Below are 21,710 nucleotides of genomic sequence, written 5' to 3' on the forward strand. Positions count from 1 at the left end.
AATACTGGTGCTGCATCCTTCAGGCAATCAGACTCCTCAACTCAGTACTGTAACAATTTCCTCCGGAAATGTTCTGCTGCCACACACTGAACTGTATTGACTATGTTACTTGCATTTTTTGCACACCTCCTGGAACTGCACAAGTAATTTCTGCACCTTACTTGTATTTTTGCACCTTATTTACTTTTTAGGCACCTTATCGGCATTGCCAATTTTACGCTGCTAATGTACAACATGTCACTACCTCATGAACCATTGTACCATCTATTCACCATCATGTACTAACACTTGTCTTTAGTCCTGTCTTCTAATTACTTGTTTATATTAGGGATAATTAGGAATATCTTTTGTAGTTATTTATTATAGGATTTTTTGTATTTATTGTTGTATTTACAGTGTTTTGTATTGTCTTGCACTTTTTGTACCGTGTTACACCGTGATCCTAGAGGAACGCTGTTTCGTTTCAATATGTACTTGTATGTAGCTGAATGACAATAAAACCTCTCTGACTCTCTCTGACTCTCTCTGCAAGGAATAAACATATATACACCCAGATATACAGTTCTTAGTTATACGCCATCAGACTGGTGAACTGCCACCACTGACTCAAAGACTGTGTGATCTGCTCCACACACACACACACACAGAGAGAGAGAGAGAGAGAGAGAGAGAGAGAGAGAGAGAGAGAGAGATAATCAAGGTCTCATAACACCAATTTACAAAAGTGGAAATAAATTCGACCCTAATAATTACTGGGGCATCTGTGTAAACAGTAATCTGGGGAAGTTATTCTGTAGTATCATTAACTCAAGGTTTTTAAGCTTCCTTATTGAGCACAACGTCCTGAGTAAAAGTCAAATTGGATTTTTACCAAATTACCGCACTACCGAGCATATTTACACCCTACACACCCTCATTGAAAAATATGTTGTTCAAAACCATGTAAAAATATTTGCCTGCTTTATTGACTTTAAAACGGCTTTTGACTCAATTTGGCATCAAGGATTGTTTTACAAACTATTTTCTTATCTTATTGAATCTATGTACACAGAAAACCAGTGCGGAATAAGAATTGGCAATAAACAAACAAATTTTATCTCTCAGGAGCGTGGAGTGAGACAGGGCTGCTGTCTGAGGCCAACTCTATTTAACATCTATATTAATGAATTGGCCTCCATGTTAGAGCACTCAGCCACGCCCGGTCTCACTCTACACGACTCAGAGATTAAACTCCTGCTGTATGCAGATGATCTGGTCCTGCTGTCCCTTAGCGCTCAGGGTCTCCAGCACAAACTGGACCTGCTGCAGCAGTACTGTCAGACCTGGGCCCCAAGGACAGTCTGTGAAGTACCAATTAACTATCCATCCTACTACTAACCATAATTGTACATGTACAACACACATTTTTCTTAAAAAAAGGACTTTCGAATGAATCTTTACCTTAAAAAGTTGTCAGTCTGAGCGAAGTATAATGCCGGATAACAAAACTTGTTTATAAGTCTTCTGATTTGACGTCATGAGGTCACGTGACATCAAACCGTTTGGGTTGAAGTAAAAATATAATTTCAGTAAAATTATTTATTTTAAGTTCTTTTCTGCAGAATGTTTTTTACTTTTGGGCAAACTGAACAAATCAGGTTTGAACTGGAAATCATGATTTACAGTTAGACCAAAACAAAAATACACTTTAAATAAATAACAAGGTTGTTTCACTTTTTTCAGTGTAGTGTGCCCTTTTTGTCCAGTTTGTTCTGTGTATTCATTAATTATGTTTATTTATTTTTATGTTATGTTTATTTGGATATTAATTATTAATAATAATTATTATTATAGCTTATTATACTGTATATGTGTCTTATTGTATATGATTTAATGTTCCTGTATGCTTAAATAAAAGCACATACTTCATGCAAATGTATACTTCATCCACAATCTTACATACAAAGTAATAAAGTGCATTGTTTGAGAATGCTGTGTTATATTTTTTTCATTATCATGTATAAAAATACTGTACAAAAAGGTTATGGTTACACTGAAAAAAATGATTTAAGGCTGTTGTTGATTTTACTCATGTTTCTTTCATTACAGTTACTTAACATATTCGTGTAAGTGCGTAAAACTTGATTTAATTAAGTTGAGTTAATGAAATACAGCTGAATCACCGATTTACTTAATTAATTCATTTTCGGTCAATGCAATATTTCTGAGTTATCTCAACGTGCGTCCACTTTCTTCATCCGGGACATTCGAGGCTGTCTGAACTTTTTCCACTTCAGCAGCGCCATTTTTCCTCTTCAGAAATCAATCCGGTGAGTATTTAGTTTTATCATTTTGTTACATTTTGAGCTGTAATAGCTGTTTTATTCAAAATATTTTCATGTGTATTTTCAAAATATATTATATTTTTAAAATTTAGTTTCATGTGATGTCGGTCTTTTTGGTAAGTGATTCTGGTCATTTTAAATGAATAACAGCATTACGTTTTTAGTTTGGACTTAGTATTCGATATAAAACTTCATTTTAAACCATTTCAGTCGCGTCTTAAGTCCTGTTGTAACATTGTGTAATTTAAATTTAAACCGTAGGTCCAGTTATAACTGAAAAAGAGAAGGTTTTTAAATTTAAAATAATAAAACACGTACATGCAACAATTAGATAATATTCCGTTTGGTGAACATGATTTAATCACGTAGACTACATATTATGATGAATACTAAATGTAGACATTTATTTCACGATGGTTTAAATAATTACATTGAAAAGTGAAATCAATTTATTTGCGTTTGGACACAACCGGAACTAAATATGTTTGAAGACGCCGGTCAGTGTCATTCTGCACTCCGGAGCAGAAAGTGGCGGTATTGCACAAATTAACTGGATTTTAACTTTCGTCAAATAACAAGTCGTTTACCGCCAGAACTGTGAATGATTAGGTGGCGACACGTTGTCATCAACACTAATCGAAAAAGTAAGTCAAATTAATTTATGTTCGTGTTCGAGTAGGCAACATTCCCACTAGTATAACCAACATTAACATTCGCTGGTTAAATATGAACGTTTCTTAGATGAGAACAGTGCTTCAGTGTAGGCCTACTCACAGCTAAACCGTCAATCAGCATTATAACTGGAAAAAATCCCATATTTTATAAACGGCTGTATGGTAATATTGTGGCTCTGTACTTTATGCATCGTTTTGAGGATTTTGCTTACAAAAATATTACACAATTAGCCTATAATATAAGTTGAGTCTAAGTTTTGTTTAAATATTGCCGTTATGTCTAACATTGTAAGCTATTACAGAAAATAAGTCTGTTGCATCTTTATTTGTTTGTGGTCTTTTAATTAACTGAGGGCATGTACTGAGTTTACCTTATTGATTAAAATATCTTTTCTTAGGTTCCTCATTCTTTTCGCAACGCACACGCACTAAAAGGCATTGTTCTGGTAAGTGCTGTCTTTGTCCTGCCTCTAAATTCATAAAGCTGTGTTTTGTGAGGCTTTAAGATCCACCCATAAGTTTTATATATATATATATATATATTTGCACACTGCCATTCCAAACAAGACTTTAACAAACACCTGAAATCAATAATAATAATAACTCATTTAGTTGTTTTGAGTTAGTCTAGTTAGTGTTACTTTTTAGGGACAGTTGATGTGGAGGTTATAGCAGATTTCCATAATATATTATGAGGTGCAGTCATTTTGTGTATATTTTTATATGTTGTGTGTGTTTGGGGCACATTGGAGGTTTAATTATGTGCCTACTGATTATTTTGGTGTTTGTTACAGGGTTTAGTGGTGGGAATGTGGCGTTGCAAGGGGTGCACAGAAACTGTTTCAAATAGGTCTCTCTTATAGGGCTGGTGAACTCCTTGATACTTATCCACTACAAGATTGGATCAGCTTGCATGTTGACTTTGAAAAGGCACATTGATATAAAAGGTGAGCTAAGAAAGTAAATGTGCTGTTTATCTCAGATAATTAGTTATACATTAAAATACTTATGCTAACCTACTCTTTCATTATTCTATTTCATGGAGTCTGCAGGTCATTAACATTATAGGTATGTATTAGGACTTGTCGTTATGTCTAATTTATAAGTTATTATAATTTATTAATTTAATTTTAAAAAATTGACACTGATCTATGCTATTCACCAGATATGCAGTACTGACCTTTTCACTTGTGGTTTAATTTGGGAAAAGGTGATTTGGCCAAATATCAGCCTGAAATGTAGTTAACATTTTGTATTAATGTTTTTTAAGGGATTTAAATATTATTTTTGTTGTCCTGAATTTTTTTTTTTTTGTTTTTGTGCAGAGTAAACAGCTTTGAAGATGGTGACTTCTTTAATCCCTAAGGTTATCTTGCCTGATGCCAGTGCTCAGAGGTTAACTCTCTCCCAAGGACTCCCTGCATCTATTGATCTTATGGTGTGGACTTGCTGAAAGGTTTAGACTTTAGTACCTGGATTCCATGTTTGGAAATGAGTTTTTTTTTTACCTTATCTCAATTTCAGAAGTAGAGGACTATGCAGTAAGATTATGAAAGTTCTGTAGTTAGTGGTCCAGTCTTAAATCCCCAAGCTTTCAGTCTTTCCTCTGTAAGTGACTCTTCTTCCCTGTCAGCTGGTTCTGATACAGATATGTCATCAAGTGACTGTTCAAGTGCACTATCTACTTGACCTGCTTTTTTTCATGTGCCTAAATTGTCATAAACTATCTAACTACCATACAAAGCTGAGAAAACTGTTTTTTTTTTATTAGCATTCTCCACAACTTTATCTGATTTGGGGTTGTATATGCAGACTTGCATGCACCTTCTTGTTTCTAGACTCATTGTCCATTTTATCAGCTCCACTTACCATATAGAAGCACTTTGTAGTTTTACAATTACTGACTGTAGTCCATCTGTTCTCTTCATGCTTTGTTAGCCCCCTTTCACACTGTTCTTCAATGGTCAGGACCCCCACAGAGCAGGTATTATTTGGGTGGTGGATCATTCTCAGCACTTCAGTGACTGACATTGTGGTGGTTGTGCTGGTATGAGTGAATCAGACACAGCAGCACTAATGGGGTTTTTAAACAATTCACTGTCACTGCTGGACTGATAATTGTCCACCAACCAAAAACATCCAGACAACAGTGCCCTGTGGGCAGCATCCTGTGACCACTGATGAAGGTCTAGAAGATGAGCGACTCAAACAGCAGCAATAGATGAGCGATTGTCTCTGACTTTACATCTACATGGTGGACCGACTAGGTAGGAGTGTCTAATAAGAGTGGACAGTAAGTGGACACTGTGTTTAAAAACTCCAGCAGCACTGCTGTATCTGATACACTCATACCAACACAACACACAATAACACACCACCACCATGTCAGTGTCACTGCAGTGCTGAGAATGATCCACCACCTAAATAATACCTGCTCTGTGGGGGTCCTGACTTGCAGAATAGGGTGAAAGGAGGCTAAAAAGGCATGTAGTGAAACAGATGGACTACAGTCAGTAATTGTAGAACTACAAAGTGCTTCTATATGTTAAGTGGAGCTGATAAAATGGACAGTGAGTGTAGAAACAAGGTGGGTGGGTTTAATGGTATGTCTGATCAGTGTATAGAAGTACATATATAGTTTATACTGTTAAAATGTTTTCAGCACTTTGAGGTTGGATGTACACTCTAGCTCTAATTAAAAATGCATTAAAAATGCACTTGGATTATGTATGAGTACCATGTATTGCATTTATTTAGTGTGAAAATAGTCAGTGCAAGTCTTGTGTATTGTGAATACATTGCACTTTTTTTTTTAAACCACTATGGTGGTTTGCATGTGTTTGAATAATCTGTTGCTTAAACAGGGTTTACAGTATTAAATAGTATTTTTATAGTATAGTATATATTTAAAAGTTAAATCAGTTTATAGGAACTAAAATGAGTCTGTTGGCAAAATTTTGTTCTCTGTGAAGCTTAAAAAAAAAAAAAAAACTCACTAAAGCAATTTTAGTACAGAATTCTGACTCTGCCTTTTCTTTGTCATATGTTTCCATTCATGGTTTTGTATTTGCATACAACTAACATATGGATGTTTGTGATTTATTTAAATGAAGCAATTTCAATAGGTCCTTAGTACCACTGTAAGATCTGAACAGTTAACTTGCTTAATTAAAATTAACTCAAATTCCACAATAAAAATATAGCTGCCGTTACAGTTAAAATCATGTACCCTTAACATGATGAAATTGATTTAATGTTATTTGATGAAATTGATTAACATTACATTATTAAATTGATTTAACATTACCTGATGAAATTGATTAACATTACATGATTAAATTGATTTAACATTACCTGAATAAATTGATTAACATTACATTATTAAATTGATTTAACATTACCTGATGAAATTGATTAACATTACATGATTAAATTGATTTAACATTACATGAATAAATTGATTAACATTACATGATTAAATTGATTTAACATAACACAATACATTTATTTAACAGTAATGAGAATTTCTGTTTTGTATCAACATGATTCAATTTACTAGTTTGAATGTGAATGAAATATTTTACCTTGACAAGAAAAAATAATATCAGTTGGCCACAATTTGATCATGTGGGACCGATGTACACATTAAAATTAAGTAAATTCAATGGATTTTTTTTTTCAGTGTAGGTGTCCAAATACTTTTAGTCACTCTCTGTGGAGACAGCTGAAAATAGAGGTTCACAAATGCTTGTCATTCAGTCTGACAAAGATTAAAAGAATGTGTGTGTGTGTGTGTGTGTGTGAAGCTTGTAGCGTGGAGTTTTTTGTGTTATTGGTTATGTTATTTTTATTTTAAATCTCTGAAATACATTTTGAAGCCATTTCATATCTGGTGAACTTGCTTTTAATTTGACATTTTCTCAGGTAATACTGCACCTTAATATAATGTTCATAATTACAATTCATATATTTAGCATAACAATGTAAGTGAAAAGTTCAATATTTGACAGATTTACATGGATTTCAAAATTTCTTAGTATTAAACTACTGAAAGTGAATTAGAATCAGTTTGTGAAAGTGACCATGTTGATTCCTTTGTACAGAAAGCCAGATTTTATTGAGTCTGATTCCTCTCATCTAAGCACATAATTAGATGACTTTGAGCAGGTGGATTTGATCCACTCATCAGTAACTGTTTAAGTTAATACATTCACAGCACTTGTTCACCTACATATGAAAAAACAAAATACTAAAGAATCCTTAAATGTATGTACAATTTTCAAAGATTTAAGCTTTTACTTAAATTACTGTGCTGATTATATGATTCATTGAAAAAAAATAAAAAAGAAATAAATAATCCAAGAAAATAAAAAAGGAAGACAAAAAATAAAGGGATAATAATAATAATAATAATAATAATAATAATAGGATATAAATAATAAAGGAATCACCATGTACGTGGTATGTACATGTGTTTTCACTCTTAGGTCCACCAGCAGTCACACTGTGGTGCCTATAGACTTTGTTTTTAAAGATGCTCTTGGTATTTGATTACTTTTGCAGGCAGTAAACAAATGTATGCAAAGCCATGTGCGTAAGTTCTTGCACTGCAACCTCTAAGCTCACTGTCCAAACTTTCTTGTTGGGGAAAAGATGGAGTAAAAAGTATGCAAACCCGGGTTTAAGTCGAGGGGAAAGAAGATGGGGAATGTTTTAGATTTGTTTTATGTGGTAACCACATTAAGAGATTGTCGCTTATTATACTGTATATCATGTGTTATGAAATTAATTCAGCTATATGATTACTTACAGTGCTTAATGAATTTAATTTTCCTGTATGGTTAAACAGAAGCACATTCTTTATGCAATCTTGTGCACAAAATAATAAAGTGCATCTCTGGCGAATGTTGTTTTTTATGGACACTTTGATATTTTACCTAACACTTCCCCTTGGTTCTGGGCCTTGGAATGATATTCATAACAGACAGGGTCCAAGGAGGAGAATATGTGTTTGTGTGTGTGGTGTAGCAAGACTATGTAGGTAAATGTGTGATGTTGTTGTTATCAAAAGCACTGTTGTCGGTATTCTTGTCCTCGGCCACAACAGCAAGCGCAGCACATCATGCAAGCTGTGTTGGTTACGGATGTGCAGAAGAGTCTTTTGGGTACCACTTGAGACATGAGGCAAGTATCCACTGAGGCTGTGAATCCATCAAAACCCCTGTCCACGTTACAGCAAACACGGTAGTGGGCTGTCCAAAAGCAGCTTTTCCAACCCTCCTAGGATTTACAGACGTCACTAGAACTAAATCACCAGGTTGATATGGGTGTGTTGAGTTAGGCAGAGAGACTAAAACTTTAGCATGTATACTAGACAATTTTTCAACCAACGCTGCTGCATAATCACAGGTCAGCATGTCCAGGTCACCTGCAGAGAAGAGTTTGTTAGTTAGTTTGTTTGTTAGTTCCCTTCACCAACAGACAAGAAAATTATTTGCCAAAAATGACCTTGAACAGGGAGAGTTTAGTGGTTGAACTCTGAATTCTGATTTCAGCCAACACAGCAGGTAACAAATCAACCCGTAATAGTCCAGTTCATTCAATTTACCACCCCAGATGATTGAGGGTGATATGAAACGTTAAAATGCAGATTAATTTACAGATATTTACATAACTTCTAAGTAACCCTAGAAGTGTACCTTGGTCACTATCAATCCACAGAAGAACACCATATCTGGGATAGATTTCTTGTGCCAATATCTTCAACACAGTCTCAGCCTTTTCTGTAGCAGTGGGAAAGGCTTCAACCCATTTGTAAAATCTATCCACAATGACAAGTAAATACTTAAACTGTCCATAAGATGGCATATGTGTAAAGTCAATTTGCAAGACTGTGAAAGACTGTTCTAGTAAAGGTAAAGAATCATGTTTACCACCCGTGGTTGTATTGTCTAGTCTGGCACAGGTAAGACATGAACTAAGAAGCAAAGATGTGGATAAACTCACTTTTCAAAGGAATGGAGGTTTATTAATAAATGAAATGAAGTTGACCAGACAAAACATGAAATATCTCGGGTTCAAACTGTCTGCAATTGATTAAAAGTCAAAGTAATTTTTTTATTATTTGCATTTTCCATGCTGTCCCAACTTTTTTCTGATTTGGGGTTATATATATAGCAGGATACCTTGCAGAGTTTCCTTCAGTTCCTGAATTAGCATTAGAATGTTGTGGACGTGGTCCATCTTCTGACAATGCTCATCCGTGGGTGTGTTACATAATGGTATAGAAGATCGAAATCATGATGTAAAGGGGGAATTTCAGTCACAAGATCAGTTTCAGTGATGGAATTATTGAAACATTATTGAAAAGAATAGTTCTGTAATCAGTATTTGCCAAATTAAAATGTGAAGTTAAAGATCTCAAACTGTACTTAAAAGCCATAGATTTCCTAGTGAAGGCAATAAGTCCAGAATTTTTTTCAAATCCGACACTGAAATTGAAATAATTTAGAACTGAGTATCGTTGTTGGAAGTCCCCTTGACTTTAAAAGGACAAGCTGTATTTAAAAGTAGGTAACAACTTAGGTTTCGTTGTTTGTCCTTGAGAAACAATCCCTACATTCTGAATCCTTTCTGCTTTTATTGTCTGACTTATAATAACAGGCTGACATCAAACCGGCACAGAATCCGTATTCCTCTTATTCCCTACTTTCTTTTATTTTTAAATACCAAATACCTTTCTTTTCCATCCAAAAATCTAAACCATCTGTCATAAATTCACAATCCCTATCAGGGTCTCCATATTTATCCACTAAAAACAGTGTAGCAGTCCGCAAATATTCCGATTTAAAAGAACTTTGCCTTGGAAAAAGCCCTGTGGATTTCGTCAATCCATGTAAATTATCAAACCATATACCTGTGTAAGTACGTTGTCCTAATCTTTAAATCCATTATTTAGGAGTTTCATAGGATTTGGGACAATTACTGTTCTTAAAACCTTTGGCACTAATTTCAAACACAACAGACAGAACAACAAATATATGTTGAGGACTTCTCTCACAGAAAATGTTCAAGAAATATATATATATGTATATATAGTCATGTGAAAAAGTTAGGACACTCCATGAAAACCTTTATCTTTTTGAACATATTTAAACACATGAACATTTGAGCTACATTTGAACAGTATTGAGAGATGGAGCTTATATCATTAAACAAATAAAACTAAAAAAAAAAAAACTTTTAAACACAAGTTATAAAATGTAATAAACTGGAAATTGGAAACAGTTAGGAAACCCTATGCCCTAATAGCTGGTATTTCCCCCTTTGGCTACAATAACCTCAATTAGACGTTTCCTATAACCATCTACCAGTCTCTGACATCGACTGGGAGAAAGTTTTTCCCACTCCCCCATGGGTTGTTGTCATGTTGCATGGTCCACTTCTGCTTCAGCTTTAGTTTTTGGACAGATGGTCTTACATTTTTCTCAAGCACCCTCTGATACAGCGAAGAATTCATTGTGGATTCTATAATGGAGAGCTTGTCAGGCCCTGCTGCTGCAAAGCAGCCCCAAACCATGACATTTCCACCTCCATGCTTCACAGTTGGTATGAGGTTCTTGTGCTCAAATGCTGTGTTTGTTTTGCACCAAACATGTCTTCTGTTACTGTGCCCAAATAATTCAACTTTGGATTCATCTGTCCAAAGCACATTGTTCCAGAAGTCCTGGTCTTTGTCTAGGTGTTCTCTGGCAAACTTTAGTCTTGCCCTGATGTTTTTTTTAAAAGCAAAGGTTTCCTCCTTGCTCACCTTCCTTGAAAATCAGACGTGTGCAGTCTCTTTCTGATGGTAGATGCATGTACCTTGACACCAACTGTGGCAAGAGCTACCTGTAGATCCCGTGATGACATTGTAGGATTATTGGAGATTTCTTTACGTATCTTACAGTATGCTCTTGGGCTGAATTTGCTAGGATGGCCTGACCTGGTAATGTTGGCAGTTGTTTTAAATGTTCTCCACTTGTAAATTATTTTCCGGACAGTGGAATGGCTGATTTCGAATTGTTTTGAGATCCTTATAAATCCCTTCCCAGACTCATATGCATTTACAACCTTCTTTCTGAAGGCCTCAGAGAGCTCTTTAGATTTCACTGTGGTGATAACACTTACTTCAACAATCAAGAGCAAACCAAACCAATGTCTGAGTTTAAATAAAACTCAGAATGTCCTCTACAATGGTCTAATCATTGCAGCTGATGTGGTGCACCTGATGCTAATGCAGTTCAATCATATTTGGAGAGAAAAAAAGCCAATATCTAAAAAAATATTACTTTAAAAAACTTCCAAAGTCTTCCCAAAAAAGTTTTATATGCTTAGTGCCAAGGTAGGTCACAATAAATGCAGATTTTTTTTTTCCTGTAGAAGCCATTTTGTTCAGATTCTTTTCTTTTATCTTTATCTTTTGTCTACATATGTTCTGTATTTAGTTTAGATCTTAATAAAGAAACCAAGAAATAAACAAAGATTGTCATTAAAACAAAAACAACAAACAGAAAAGATGTGTCATGAACAGTTCTGTATACATATATAATTTTTAAGTGACAGGTAGACCTACTTTAATTTTTTGTTGCATATGTCTCTAGAAAGACCATCTGTCGGTCTGACTTGGCTTTGCATATATTAGTTTACAGTCGAAGTAGGTTGGTGCTACAAAACACAGGTCAGTGCCACTCAAACACACCACAGTGAAAGATGAAGGTTGTTCGTGCTTTTCTTTATCTGGCAGCTCTAACAGTAGCTGCTACTGGTCTGATTAAAAGAAAACATTTATGTTGAAAAAGCTTTGGATTGGTTTGGTGCTCAGGCGTACTGCAGAAGTAATTATGTGGATCTATCAACCATTGACACACCAGAGGAAGTTGAAAACTTCAAGAATCAGACAGCAGCACATGCTTCTCAATTATGCTGGATCGGCCTTAGCAAGAAACCAGATGAGAAACACTTTACTTTGTGGTCTGATGGAAGCTCAGCAAATACTATCAAATGGTACTCCGGTCAACCTGACGGCCCAGACACTCAGCACTGTTGTGTAGTGAAATATGCTGCACTGATTGATTATTTCTGTGATAGGACTTGTTCTTTCTTCTGCTACACATGGGAACCTAAGTTAATTGTGGTGCAGGAGGAGAAGACCTGGGATGAAGCACTGAAGCACTGTAGAACTCACTACACTGACCTGATGAGCCTTAACTCAAAAATTGATCTGGTTTTGTTTAACAATGTGACCAAGGATATCCAGACACACGGTTTCTGTACTGGTCTGCGCTTTCATGATGGTTCATGGTACTGGGTGAACGGGGACGGTCTGGGAAGCCTGTTCTAACTGCCCTCATGTCCCATTCAACCTTTTGTGTGTGGAGCCTTAACAACTGGAGATAATGTCTTAGAGAATCAAGACTGTAAGAAGAAAAAACCCTTCGTTTGCTACGTCTATTAAGGTAAGTTATTTACATTTTAAATTTTAGCATTATAATGTGGAATACAATCATTTATAAAGACACAAAATTCAAAGTGTGTGTTTTTTTTAACTAAATAGATCATAATTTAAACATGAAGAGATTCACTACAATCAAGACGACCACAAGAAGGAGAAGAGAAGAAGGAGAGACATGTGATGCATTCATTCCCACAGATGGACTTCAAGATACACTCTTGGAAAAAGCTTTGTAAAGCAGTGTATATAGGCTTAACGTTATATTATACTCATGGTTAGATATAAATATAGATTTAGTATGTAATAACTTTCTCTTTCCACTCTGTGTTGATATGTTTTGATAGTAGATATATTATTGTAATAATATATAGTAGCTTATTATACTGTGTATGTGTTTTATTATACGTATATGTTGTGCTTAAAACAAATTGTGCCTTATAATATATAATTTATTGTTCCTGTATACTTAAATTAAAGCACATACTCGTTATGCAAATTTATACTTCATCCACAATCTTACACACAAAATAATAAAGTGCATTATGGTTATGGTTAGGTGTCCATATGTTTTTAGTCACCTTTATTTTGTGGAGACAGCTGAAAATGGAAGTTCACAAATACTTGCCATTCAGTCTGTCAAAGATTAAAAGTAATACAATTTTACTAGTTTTTAAGCTAAATATATCTTCGTGCAGTTCTCGGTAAAACGTCATACATGCAAATATGAGACAAATCTTCATTTGTGTGGAATAACCATTAAATCTACTCTAAAAGCTCCACATGTATCTGTGTTTATCTGGATTTTCCTCTCTGTTTCAATTTTAAACTTGTGTTATAGCTCGAGGTTCTGATAAATTGTGAGAATCAGCTTTTCTGAATCCAAAACGCTTATCGTGGATAAATGTACTAAAAGAACTAGACAGGAACACTAAACTTCCTAACAGGAACACTAAGCTATTTTTAACTCGACTAACTCGACGCCACTCCCAAAACCAATTAACGTTTGCAACAGACAACAGACCAGTAGATGCTACTGTTACACTTGTGTATAACATAACGCATTATACTATTCCTTTTCCATTTCAGTGTTTCACTTCTGTGTTGTTTTCATTGTGTTCCTCATATCGTCACCACCTCGTTTGTGATTTTGTTCATTGTCCTCACTTGTCACTCATTCATCGATCACTCTGAGTAAATGTACCCAGTGTCAGTTTTTTTTACTGAGTATTGTTGTGCTACACACATAAAAAGCATTCCAGATTTGTGATGTTTGTGTTTCTAATTCTCTGCCCTTGTTCCCAGTTCTTTTTTCTTGATCCCATGCTTGATGCTTTGCTCCTGATTCTTGCTCCTTGTCTTGTTCCTTGTTTTTGTGCCCTGTTTCTGGGTTCTGTGGTTATTGCTCTCCTAGTTTTGACTATAACCTGTTTGGATAATGATTATATATTTGCTGCATGTACTGTGTTTGCCCACCTGTGTTTCTTGACCCCTGCTATGATTTCTGACTTTGATTATTGGAATAGCCTTAATAAAGGGATCACTAATGGTATGTACATTTGTTTTGACATTTAGGTCCACCGCAGTCACCTTGTGGTGTGTATAAGTTTTGTTTTTAAAGATACCCTAGGTATTAGATTACTCTCAGGCAGTAAACAAATGTATGCAAATACATGTGCAAAAGTTCCTCAGCATGTTTCAGTTTTCTTGCACTGCAGCCTCCAAGCCCAGAGTGATTTAAATTTTAGTTAAATTTGTACAGCCTCATCTGTGTTTCAGCAGTTTCAAAATCAAGGGATCACTTTTTTAATGGTTCTTGGATTTCATCGAACTATTTGGTCGAATTCCCTCTTAGCATGCAGTAACAGTTTGGATTGAACAGTCTTCGGATTAAAACACCTTATCCTAATGATAGGTAGGGTGTCCCAGAGATGTTCACAAGTCACAAAATATGAGTCCAAGTCAAGTCACGAGTCTTTAGACTAGTGTCTGAGTCAAGTTACAAGTCAATATTAGGAATAGAATCCGTTATTTTGTAAATGTGCTTATAATTAAAAACCTCCAAACTTTTCCAAATTTATATAACTACATATATATACGTATATACAGTGTATCACAAAAGTGAGTACACCCCTCACATTTCTGCAGATATTTAAGTATATCTTTTCATGGGACAACACTGACAAAATGACACTTTGACACAATGAAAAGTAGTCTGTGTGCAGCTTATATAACAGTGTAAATTTATTCTTCCCTCAAAATAACTCAATATACAGCCATTAATGTCTAAACCACCGGCAACAAAAGTGAGTACACCCCTTAGTGAAAGTTCCTGAAGTGTCAATATTTTGTGTGGCCACCATTATTTCCCAGAACTGCTTTAACTCTCCTGGGCATGGAGTTTACCAGAGCTTCACAGGTTGCCACTGGAATGCTTTTCCACTCCTCCATGACGACATCACGGAGCTGGCGGATATTCGAGACTTTGCGCTCCTCCACCTTCCGCTTGAGGATGCCCCAAAGATGTTCTATTGGGTTTAGGTCTGGAGACATGCTTGGCCAGTCCATCACCTTTACCCTCAGCCTCTTCAATAAAGCAGTGGTCGTCTTAGAGGTGTGTTTGGGGTCATTATCATGCTGGAACACTGCCCTGCGACCCAGTTTCCGGAGGGAGGGGATCATGCTCTGCTTCAGTATTTCACAGTACATATTGGAGTTCATGTGTCCCTCAATGAAATGTAACTCCCCAACACCTGCTGCACTCATGCAGCCCCAGACCATGGCATTCCCACCACCATGCTTGACTGTAGGCATGACACACTTATCTTTGTACTCCTCACCTGATTGCCGCCACACATGCTTAAGACCATCTGAACCAAACAAATTAATCTTGGTCTCATCAGACCATAGGACATGGTTCCAGTAATCCATGTCCTTTGTTGACATGTCTTCAGCAAACTGTTTGCGGGCTTTCTTGTGTAGAGACTTCAGAAGAGGCTTCCTTCTGGGGTGACAGCCATGCAGACCAATTTGATGTAGTGTGCGGCGTATGGTCTGAGCACTGACAGGCTGACCCCCCACCTTTTCAATCTCTGCAGCAATGCTGACAGCACTCCTGCGCCTATCTTTCAAAGACAGCAGTTGGATGTGACGCTGAGCACGTGCACTCAGTTTCTATGGACGACCAACGCGAGGTCTGTTCTGAGTGGACCCTGCTCTTTTAAAACGCTGGATGATCTTGGCCACTGTGCTGCAGCTCAGTTTCAGGGTGTTGGCAATCTTCTTGTAGCCTTGGCCATCTTCATGTAGCGCAACAATTCGTCTTTTAAGATCCTCAGAGAGTTCTTTGCCATGAGGTGCCATGTTGGAACTTTCAGTGACCAGTATGAGCGAGTGTGAGAGCTGTACTACTAAATTGAACACACCTGCTCCCTATGCACACCTGAGACCTAGTAACACTAACAAATCACATGACATTTTGGAGGGAAAATGACAAGCAGTGCTCAATTTGGACATTTAGGGGTGTAGTCTCTTAGGGGTGTACTCACTTTTGTTGCCGGTGGTTTAGACATTAATGGCTGTATATTGAGTTATTTTGAGGGAAGAATAAATTTACACTGTTATATAAGCTGCACACAGACTACTTTTCATTGTGTCAAAGTGTCATTTTGTCAGTGTTGTCCCATGAAAAGATATACTTAAATATCTGCAGAAATGTGAGGGGTGTACTCACTTTTGTGATACACTGTATATATATATATACAGTGTATCACAAAAGTGAGTACACCCCTCACATTTCTGCAAATATTTCATTATATCTTTTCATGGGACAACACTATAGAAATAAAACTTGGAAATAACTTAGAGTAGTCAGTGTACAACTTGTATAGCAGTGTAGATTTACTGTCTTCTGAAAATAACTCAACACACAGCCATTAATGTCTAAATAGCTGGCAACATAAGTGAGTACACCCCACAGTGAACATGTCCAAATTGTGCCCAAAGTGTCAATATTTTGTGTGACCACCATTATTATCCAGCACTGCCTTAACCCTCCTGGGCATGGAATTCACCAGAGCTGCACAGGTTGCTACTGGAATCCTCTTCCACTCCTCCATGATGACATCACGGAGCTGGTGGATGTTAGACACCTTGAACTCCTCCACCTTCCACTTGAGGATGCGCCACAGGTGCTCAATTGGGTTTAGTCCATCACCTTTACCTTCAGCTTCCTCAGCAAGGCAGTTGTCATCTTGGAGGTTGTGTTTGGGGTCGTTATCCTGTTGGAAAACTGCCATGAGGCCCAGTTTTCGAAGGGAGGGGATCATGCTCTGTTTCAGAATGTCACAGTACATGTTGGAATTCATGTTTCCCTCAATGAACTGCAGCTACCCAGTGCCAGCAACACTCATGCAGCCCAAGACCATGATGCTACCACCACCATGCTTGACTGTAGGCAAGATACAGTTGTCTTGGTACTTCTCACCAGGGCGCCGCCACACATGCTGGACACCATCTAAGCCAAACAAGTTAATCTTGGTCTCGTCAGACCACAGGGCATTCCAGTAATCCATGTTCTTGGACTGCTTGTCTTCAGCAAACTGTTTGCGGGCTTTCTTGTGCGTCAGCTTCCTTCTGGGATGACGACCATGCAGACCGAGTTGATGCAGTGTGCGGCGTATGGTCTGAGCACTGACAGGCTGACCTCCCACGTCTTCAACCTCTGCAGCAATGCTGGCAGCACTCATGTGTCTATTTTTTAAAGCCAACCTCTGGATATGACGCCGAACACGTGGACTCAACTTCTTTGGTCGACCCTGGCGAAGCCTGTTCCGAGTGGAACCTGTCCTGGAAAACCGCTGTATGACCTTGGCCACCATGCTGTAGCTCAGTTTCAGGGTGTTAGCAATCTTCTTATAGCCCAGGCCATCTTTGTGGAGAGCAACAATTCTATTTCTCACATCCTCAGAGAGTTCTTTGCCATGAGGTGCCATGTTGAATATCCAGTGGCCAGTATGAGAGAATTGTACCCAAAACACCAAATTTAACAGCCCTGCTCCCCATTTACACCTGGGACCTTGACACATGACACCAGGGAGGGACAACGACACATTTGGGCACAATTTGGACATGTTCACTGTGGGGTGTACTCACTTATGTTGCCAGCTATTTAGACATTAATGGCTGTGTGTTGAGTTATTTTCAGAAGACAGTAAATCTACACTGCTATACAAGCTGTACACTGACTACTCTAAGTTATATCCAAGTTTCATGTCTATAGTGTTGTCCCATGAAAAGATATAATGAAATATTTGCAGAAATGTGAGGGGTGTACTCACTTTTGTGATACACTGTATATATACAGTGTATCACAAAAGTGAGTACACCCCTCACATTTCTGCAGATATTTAAGTATATCTTTTCATGGGACAACACTGACAAAATGACACTTTGACACAATGAAAAGTAGTCTGTGTGCAGCTTATATAACAGTGTCAATTTATTCTTTCCTCAAAATAACTCAATATACAGCCATTAATGTCTAAACCACCGGCAACAAAAGTGAGTACACCCCTTAGTGAAAGTTCCTGAAGTGTCAATATTTTGTGTGGCCACCATTATTTCCCAGAACTGCCTTAACTCTCCTGGGCACAGAGTTTACCAGAGCTTCACAGGTTGCCACTGGAATGCTTTTCCACTCCTCCATGACGACATCACGGAGCTGGCAGATATTCGAGACTTTGCGCTCCTCCACGTTCCGCTTGAGGATGCCCCAAAGAATTCGTCTTTTAAGATCCTCAGAGAGTTCTTTGCCATGAGGTGCCATGTTGGAACTTTCAGTGACCAGTATGAGAGAGTGTGAGAGCTGTACTACTAAATTGAACACACCTGCTCCCTATGCACACCTGAGACCTAGTAACACTAACGAGTCACATGACATTTTGGAGGGAAAATGACAAGCAGTGCTCAATTTGGACATTTAGGGGTGTAGTCTCTTAGGTGTTAAACAAACCAGTGTTAAACAAACCAAAAAGTGTTAAACAAACCAGAATAACTTTTATATTTTAGATTCTTCAAAGTAGCCACATTTTGCTTTGATGACAGCTTTGAACTCTTCTGTTATTCTTTCCATCAGCTTCATGAGGTAGTTACCTGAAATGGTTATCCAACGGTCTTGAAGGAGTTCTCAGAGGTGCTGAGCCCTTGTTGGCTGCTTTGTTTTCACTCTGCGGTCCAACTCATCCCAAACCATCTCAATTGGGTTTAGATTAGGTAATTTTGGAGGCCAGGTCATCTGACGCAGCACTCCATCACTCTCTTTCTTGGTCAGATAGCCCTTACATAGCCTGGAGGTGTGTTTGGGGTCATTGTCCTGTTAAAAAACAAATGATGGTCCCACTAAGAGCAAACCAGATGGGATGGCATGTCTCTGCAGAATGCTGTAGTAGCCATGCTGGTTAAGTGTGCCTTGGATTTTGAAAAAATCACCAACAGTGTCACCAGCAAAGCACTCCCATACCGTCACACCTCCTCCTCCATGCTTTCCGGTGGGAACCACACATGTACAAACCATCCACTCACCTTTTTTGCTTCTTTTTTGACTCATCAGACCAAAGGACAGATTTACACTGTCTAATGTCCATTCCCTGTGTTTCTTTGCCTAAGTAATTCTCTTCTTATTATTGTTCTTTCTCAGAAGTGGCTTCTTTGCAGCAATTTGACCATGAAGGCCTGATTCATGCAGTCTCCTCTGAATAGTTGATGTTGAGATGTGTTTGCTACTTGAACTCTGTGAAGCATTTATGTGATCTCTAATCTGAGGTGCTGATAATTTGCGGTTTCTGAGGCAGGTAACTCTAATGAACTTATCCTCTGCAGCAGAGGTAACTCTTGGTCTTCCTCTCCTGGGGCGGTCCTCATGAGAGCCAGTTTCATCATAGCATCTGATGGTCTTTGCGACTGCACTTGATGATACGTTCAAAGTTCATGAAATTTTCCGGATTGACTGACCTTCATGTCTTAATGTAATGATGGATTGTTGTTTCTCTTTACTTAGTTTAGTGATTCTTGCCATAATATGGATTAGAACAGTAGTCAAATAGGGCTAGTTACTGTATAGACCTTTGTACTAACCCTGCCTCTGCACAATACAACTGATGGTCTCAAACACATTAAGAAGGCAAGAAATTAACTCGACAAGGCACAATTGGTAATTCAAAAACATTTCAGGTAACTACCTCATGAAGCTGATGGAAAAAATGGCAAAAGAGTTCAAAGCTGTCATCAAAGCAAAATGTGGCTACTTTGAAGAATCTAAAATATAAAAGTTATTCTGGTTTGTTTAACACTTTTTTGTTTACTACATAATTCCATATGTGTTCCTTCATAGTTTGGATGTCTTCAGTATTAATGTACAATGTAGAAAATTAAAAAAATCAAGAAAAACCACTGAATGAGAAGGTGTGTCCAAACTTTTGACTGGTACTGTATATATATATATAATTGTCACATGTAACTAATGTTAACACATGCTGACACTAGGGACTCGTTTGTTTAAGAGTCATTTTTTGCGAGTCATGAGTTGAGTCCGAGTCATTTGAAACGAGTCCGAGTCGAGTCTGAAGTCGCTGTATACTTTTAGCCTCATAGTGTTATCATATTTTGTTAAAATGTGATAAAAGAACCAAAAAAAAACATACCTAAAAACAATAAATCAATATATTTGTAGCTTTTTTTACACATGAACACTGTTCTTCACGTTATATTTTACACAACTTTATTTCTTATCAATAATTTTACAGCAGTAAAACTCATTTACTCAAATACAGCAATGTAAAGATTGTCACAAAACCATTAACATAATGTCCAAAATTCAATACAATAAGTTTTTACTCTCATCTAAGTGATCTTTTATTTATTTAGAAAGTTAGACATGAACAAACATCCAGTCACAGCTGAGAAATCTTCAGTCCTGCTCAGGCTGATATTTAAGACATGACAGTTCTTCAGCCTGCAATGTTTATAAAACATCTACATCAAACCAGGGTAGTGACAGCTTAGCGGTTAATGTTTTAAACTAGTTCTCAGAAGGTCCCATCCCTGCTAAGTTGACACTAGGGCTGGGTATCACCACTAATTTCCTGGATCTTCGATTCATTTTCGATTCAACACATTTAGGCATATTTAAGTTACATTAACAGTTTTTGTTTAAATATGTACAGATGTTCAGAGAACGAATGTGATAATTGTACAAAGAACACTCATTATTAAAAATATTTGTGTATTTTGTTTACATAAATAATTAATCCAAAACAGAAAACATTAACATTCATTTTTTATTATTATTTTATATGTCTGACACGCTACAACATTGTAAATGTAATGTAAACATACACCTGGCTGTTGAACAGCTTATGCCAAGTTTACATGACACGACACTCTGATTAACACCTGGTCGCTGTAATGTTCACACTACACGACTGATCGGCGATGGGGGGTTTTACACTACACCATCTATCACCAGGGGGAATCACAGGCGAGCTTCTCTGCTCTCCAAAACTACGTTCTGTCACGAAAACACACGTGAGAAGTGATGAAAGGTTTAATGATACCACGTCCAAACATGCACATCAACAAGTAGCGAGCGATCAAAGTTTGTGCGCTGATGAAATAAATGAATCTGAGTGGATTTGGCAACACGAGCAGCATGGCTTGTTCTATAGTGAGTTGGAGGTTAATAAATATTTTGTTTTGTAGAGAACGATCAGGTCAGAAATACTGTAAAACTCGCGTGTGTGCTGATGTATTCTGATAGAAACTATATTGCGCTCCACCACCTGTTTACAACCTCTCCCCTGTGTTTCCCCTCGCTGTTTCTCACATCGATCGAGAGCCGAGTTTTGATCGCAGAGCGAACACCGAGTTCCTCCCGAATCCAGCACCGACCCGTCGCCGAGCGAAAATCAGTGCAAAAAGTTGTGTAGTGGTCATAACTTGAGCTTCTGCCATGCAAAACTGATGTGCAGGTCAGATCTCGTTGCATGAAAAAACACTGGCTGGTGATTTTATAAACCCACCCCTAGTTGACACTGTTGAACCCTTCAGCAAGGCCCTCAACCCTCGATTGTACTCAGTCACCACTGTAAGCTGCTTTATACATAAGCGTCTGCTGAACGTAAAACTCCTTTGAAATCTACACAACCACAGATATAGATGTTTTGA

General features: G+C 37.4%; 1 long non-coding RNA gene across 1 annotated transcript; it reads left to right on the forward strand.

Annotated features, from left to right (window-relative positions):
* Positions 1-2,884: 2,884 nt before the first annotated feature.
* Positions 2,885-3,945, forward strand: LOC134325073 (uncharacterized). Its single transcript, XR_010014256.1, has 3 exons — positions 2,885-2,968; positions 3,397-3,444; positions 3,862-3,945. It is a non-coding gene; the product is annotated as an uncharacterized LOC134325073 (long non-coding RNA).
* Positions 3,946-21,710: the final 17,765 nt, after the last annotated feature.

This window comes from Trichomycterus rosablanca, chromosome 1 (assembly GCF_030014385.1).
Source record: "Trichomycterus rosablanca isolate fTriRos1 chromosome 1, fTriRos1.hap1, whole genome shotgun sequence".
Lineage (NCBI taxonomy): Eukaryota > Metazoa > Chordata > Actinopteri > Siluriformes > Trichomycteridae > Trichomycterus > Trichomycterus rosablanca.